The 6540-nt window shown below is 39.2% G+C and overlaps 1 protein-coding gene across 2 annotated transcripts in view; it reads left to right on the top strand.

Moving 5' to 3' along the window:
* The window catches only part of LOC145663210 (glutamyl aminopeptidase-like), a 133571-nt gene that overhangs the window by 69444 nt on the left and 57587 nt on the right, over positions 1-6540 (top strand). The window lies entirely within an intron of this gene.

Here is a 6540-nt window from a genome sequence, read left to right as displayed (position 1 = left end):
AATTGAATTAAACATTAAATCGTATGCACTAAAGTAAAAACGTGATCATGACACAGCATAATCAAAATGGCACGGGTTAGAAACCCGAATTCGCCCGTGTTATTCAGAATTGTTATAAACTAAAATCATTGTAGAAAAGTAGTGATGGTGGGATGTCCACAGATTAGGAAAATCGAAGTAAACAAAAATGCACAAAAACAGTAATTGTATTAGACGAACACAGAACACAAAATGGGAGCTCGAGACAAACCGACAAACCCCGACGTCAGGTTCACCTGAACTCTCACAAAGAATTCATGAATCGAATAGAACAAAGGAAGTGAAGTGTTGGCTTCTGAAGAAACAAGATGTAGTTAGCTTTCTGTGCGCCTTCAATTATCGCTTTAGTTTAAAAAAATCAGTTAATTTTCATTATTATGATATTAATGCAACTAAAACGTACTTACCGTTAAATACGTTCAACATACAGTTTGTTTACAATATAAAACTAAGATAAACCAAACTATATAAGTGACAACCAAACAAGAGTTAACATAGTGCAATGCACGCCATAGTCTCAACATGATAGTGATATATATGTATATATATATCTTCATCCTTCATTGCTGGAGTCCAGTCCAATGGATAAATATCTCACCTGGAATGCAGTAAAAATATAAAGCTACCCAAGGATAGTGTTATTCAGAATGATGTTGATAGTTTGCGTCTATAAAAGTGTTAGGAGTTGCATTGCGCATTCGCGATGGGAATTGGCAAATCAAGGGGCTATACGTAAAAATAGAGAAATAATAAATATGTTAACGGTAATTGAAGTATCAAATAAATTCCTCTTTATGCACTAGTATTGTGGTGGTGTATGCATATAGAATTCGGTTAAGTTTTATATAAAGGTAACCAAGAAAGTTCTGTCACTTTTGGTAGAGGTCTGTGTTCAATTGGCCCTCACAGCGTGAGTTGAATGCGAATGGAGATAAAGCGAAGATAAGTTGTTGGTGTGGGTATATCAAACATACTACCTGGTTGTGGCAGTTCAGTTACACCGTGAACGTGCGTAAGGACAGAGTAAACATGGGACCTCCACAGAGCGTCATAAGGGCTTGTATGTTGTACGAGTTCAAACTAGGATCAAACGCTGCTGCAGGGAAGATATGCCAGGCCTTTGGTGAGGGTGTCGTAACTACGCGGACAGTGCAACGTTGGTTTAACAAGTTTAAGGACGGTGACGAAGCACTCGAAGACGCGCCACGTGCCGGAAGACCAACACATGTACAAAATGAAGATCTTCAAGCAACATTTGAGGCGAACAGTGGCCAGACATGCGAGGAACTGGGACTACAATTTAGTGTGAGTACAGAAACCATTCGGCACCATCTCCATCAACTTGAGAAGCACTACAAGTTAGGTCCATGGATCCCACATGATTTGACTTCGGGCCAAAAGGCAACGCGAGCAGACATTATGTTTCTTTGCTGTCTCGTCTAAGGAAGGAGCCATTTCTGGACAGGGTGTTGATATGTGATGACAAGTGGGTTCTGTACAAAGCTTCAGATCGCCGTCATTATTGGTTAGCATCCCATGAACCAGTTTCAAAACAGCCAAAACTAGCACTGCACCAGAAGAAGGTCCTCCTGTGTGTTTGGTGAACTGCTCGCGGCATCATGCATCGGAAACTGCTACCAGCTGGTCAGAACATCAATGAAACTGTGTACTGTCAGCAGTTGAGCTGTGTTCAAGTAAAACTCAAAACTCTGAATCCAGCACTTTTGAATCGCAAAGGGGTCCTCCTGTTAGAGGACAACGCTAAGCCCCACGCGGCTAGGATGGCCCGGGACACCATTCTACGCCTTGGATGGGAAACACTATTGCATCTACCATACTCCCCGGACATCGACCGTCCGATTGTCATCTGTTCCACTCTTTAGACAATCACCTGAGAGGACGCCAGTTCAAATCCTTAGTAGAGGTGCAAAATGCACTTGATACCTCTTCGCTTCACGCTCACCAAATTCTACTGCGATGGAATCCATGACCTTCCAGAACGTTGGCAGAAGGTCGTCGATGCTGATGGGGACTATTTTTGATCTTTCCAGGTACGTCTTAGGCGACATATGGTGGTTCGAAGGTGGTAGGTGAAAAAGCGACAGAATTTTCTTGGTTACCTTTATACTATGTGTTAGTGATAAAACGTTTTTCCATCCCATATGAAAATGTGACAAATTCCAGGCAATGTTCTGTGCATGTACAGGTACATGTGACTTTAACAGGTACTATACAGGCGCCTGTAGCTGTAAAAAGCATGTTAGTTTCCCACTGACAGGTGAATCTACCTGTGGCTATAAACATGTGATACATGTGTAGATGGTGTTCAATGTTAGAAGTTCTCAAACATGCAATGAAAAGTATCTGTACATATAAAGGAGACATGTAATGTACATACACCAAGGTACATGCATAGTACAGGTCCATGTAATATACCTGGGACATACAAGAGCAATACGTATGTTCAAAAAACATGATTCAAATTGATGGCATGTGCCTGTAATCTATCAGTCACATGCATGGGAAATGCTAGTTTTTCCTCTTAAGCCCATGTACTTAACATGTACATGTAAAACACATGCAAAGTACCTGCAGAACGATAGAAAAAATGCAATGTAAATTACATGTTTACATGCGTAAGTTAGGAGTGAAAAACATGGAATGTACAATACGTGTACATATAAATGAAAACAGGTAAGGGACATGCATCCACGGAAAATGAATGTCACAGGTGCATGTATTGTACCTGGCAGACGTAGATAAAGCGTACATGTACAGGGAATATAAGACAGGTAAATCACTATGTATCGGAAACTACATGCCACATGCATGGGAAATGCATTATTTCACCAGTATGCCCAGGTACTTACCATGTACATGTAAAACACATGCAAAATACCTGCAGAACGATAGAAAAAATGCAATGTAAATTACATGTTTACATGCGTAAGTTAGGAGTGAAAAACATGGAATGTACAATTCCTGTACATATAAATGAAAACAGGTAAGGAACATGCATCCACGGAAAATGAATGTCACAGGTGCATGTATTGTACCTGGCAGACGTAGATAAAGCGTACATGTACAGGGAATATAAGACAGGTAAATCACTATGTATCGGAAACTACATGCCACATGCATGGGAAATGCATTATTTCACCAGTATGCCCAGGTACTTACCATGTACATGTAAAACACATGCAAAGTACCTGCAGAACGATAGAAAAAATGCAATGTAAATTACATGTTTACATGCGTAAGTTAGGAGTGAAAAACATGGAATGTACAATTCCTGTACATATAAATGAAAACAGGTAAGGAACATGCATCCACGGAAAATGAATGTCACAGGTGCATGTATTGTACCTGGCAGACGTAGATAAAGCGTACATGTACAGGGAATATAAGACAGGTAAATCACTATGTATCGGAAACTACATGCCACATGCATGGGAAATGCATTATTTCCCCAGTATGCCCAGGTACTTACCATGTACATGTAAAACACCTGGAAAGTACATGCAGATGGATAAAAGGATACGATAATGTATTTGACACTAACATCGGTAATTTTCGCTTATTTCTACGTGTCTCGGTGACCCGCTTGGTGACTCTCGGCAGTAGCGTACGCAGGAATTTATTTCGGGAGGAGTCCAAACTCAATATGAGAGTATTTTATATTAAAATTTCTAAAGTTGCCCCTAAAATTAGGCTAAATTTACATAAAAGTCGAAATTTCGGGGAGGGTCCGGACCCCCAGGACCACCCCCTGCGTATGTCCCTGACTCGGCCCCTAGGCGATGGGGCTGTATTTGGAATTATATACGGGATCCATAGCTTCAGCGTTAATCTCAGCGAGCCTGTAAATTATAGACTTGACACTAATATTGGTTATTTTCGATTATTTGTACATGTCTCGGTGACCTGCTGTTGACTCTTGGCCCCCAAGGGGGGTGGGCAAGTGAACGCAATCGGGAGTTTCACTATGATCTCAGCGATTCCGAAAACTATGAAGTTAACATTAATATAAGTCATTTTCGACTATATTTTCATGTCGTAGTAAATCCTCCCTTGCGACCCCTAGTTCGAAGTTTGGAAAAAATGCTTCGTCTTGGTCTTGGCCGTGGACCAGCATACCCGTGACCAAAATTTGATAACTCTCGGTCCATTCGTCTGGCACCCAAAGAAGCATACGCACAAACACACTAACATTTTATTTATATTATATTACTGCACAATTAATTAAGAGATTCTGAAACTCATGGGGCGATTGCCCCCTTGACTTTCTCAAATGACACCCCTGAGTCTGAATAATAAGTTTCCTTTCCTTAAGAATTGCGATATGTGAACAATACACAATTATCGTCATACACATATAAGTTATTCTTATATGTATATTGTAAACTTGGGAGACAATATCGAAAACAACATAATTATAACGTGATCAGAACCTATATGTTTACGCACAGGAAAGACGCTTGGCGCCACAGCGTTCGTTTGTTCGTTGTCAATCGTCTGCTGGTTGTTGACGTTAGGGTTTGTGATCAGTGGTTTTTCTATGGTTGTGTGCTCGATGGTAGCGGATGAATTGTAAGTTTCCACAAGATTACAGTGGCTTTCAAGATGTCAACGGCAAATAATGCGTATGTTGTAGTTGAATGGGATAATAATACTTATTCCATTCTACACCGCAAGAAATGTAAATGTACAGGTAAACTTACACTTGGAAAAGTGTACCCTGTACAATGGAAAGGAAGCACGTGCTACGATGGTAGAATTCTTTATGTAGGTGAGTAATGTATTTGGCTCTAACAATACTTTAACAGCTATAGATGTAATTAATTTAAGATAATGACATATATTTAATGTGTGATTCATTACCGTGTGTTTTGCAGTGAACTGTCGAAACAGAAAATTACCGCGAATTTGTAGTAACTACCGAACGATGGAAATACAAATCGCATGAATCTACGGATGTTAATGACTCAGCGAAGTACATTGGAGAAAATGTCTTCTGGCTAAGTAACAGAGTATTGTGCTCACTTTTAATTCACTGTCACTCTGTTATATTTTAGAAGTATTTACTATTTATAATCCTAAGTTTTTTTTTTTTTTAAATTTATTTATTGTGTGGCTAGATCAACAACAGTTGGCGCCAAAATAAACTATTTAGTACACTTTAACTGTTGGCAGTCGACCTGAATCTAGATATCTGAGTTTAAATAACACTTTTGTAGGTATCAGAGTAGAATAGTAGATTTTTAGTGATTAACGTAAAACAGTGTGAACCATGTTGGTTCTTGGGGTTTAAGTGCTGTACCGCCTCCAATATTTTGGAAATCTACTGGGTGAATTGGATAATTTATTTTGGGGCCTATGTTTAGCAGAAGGGGTCCAGCACTTTTCTCTAAAAAATGTTACAATTTTGGTAATTTCTGTTCACATTAGGCTAGTTTAGGGTAGGTTATGTTAATTTAGGTAAGCTTAGGTTAGTTTATGTTATATTAGTGTATGGGTCCAGCATACTTTTCCAAAGAATGATAGAATTTCGCTTATTTCTACTAATAGTAGGTTGGTTTAGGTTAGGTTAGATTTGGTTACGTTCTGTTACGTCTAAGTACTTGCATCATTCGTTTCTTCTGTAAATTTTCTGTTTTTTACGTGCTTTTGGACCTCTTGTACTAAACATACTCCTATTTTGGTTTGTGAAGGAGCTTGAATGAAAAGCAGATTAGGGGAATAGCTGAAGTTAAGAAAGGGGTTTGGTAGGCTGGTTTTGGTGTTCTAAGCGTCATTGTATGTGGAGGCGGAAGAGACTATTTCACATAGAGGTACACTTGTTATGATTTAGTGGCGAGAAATGAAGTGTGGAAATGGCGCATATATATCAATATTATGACATATCGTGTGAGTTTTATAGAATTACGTACACGAAAATAACGAACGTCAGCTGTTGAAATTGTGTGAAAGACACGGTGTACTATTTACAAGTGGAGTGTTACTAGTATGAAACAACGACAAGTGCTATTCAAACTCTTATCATTGCCAACACCCACCTGTTTTCACTACCCTCGCTCATGCGCCTGTTCCTTTACCCGCCCTAACTAACGCGCTCTGCTTTTAGTGAGCACCTAGCACAGGTTGGTTAATGTCTTGTACTGTAGTTTTCATATCATATACATTCGGACGTCTTATTTATACGCAAATAGTAATGTTCTATTGCAAATTGTAAAAATTTACATGCCTTTGTTTTGAAGGTAATTGACTTGTAACTGAACCTAACCTGCCTAATGTAACATAACCTAACGTAAAGTAATGTACTCTAACCAAATGTAGTTCATGTTGGTACTTCTTTTTCGATTTTCATGTGGTCTGGCGATACAGCCAGCACAAATGCCATTTCTTGGGATGTAGGAAATGAACTGCAACATCATACGTTGTAGTTTGCGTGTAGGTTTTGTAAGTCTCGAATGAGATTATGAAGAATAGCTACACCATGCA

Source organism: Thermobia domestica, chromosome 10 (genome assembly GCF_964235325.1).
Source record: "Thermobia domestica chromosome 10, izTheDome1.hap1.1, whole genome shotgun sequence".
In the NCBI taxonomy this organism is placed as follows: domain Eukaryota; kingdom Metazoa; phylum Arthropoda; class Insecta; order Zygentoma; family Lepismatidae; genus Thermobia; species Thermobia domestica.
This window is presented reverse-complemented; position numbering and strand designations above follow the sequence as displayed.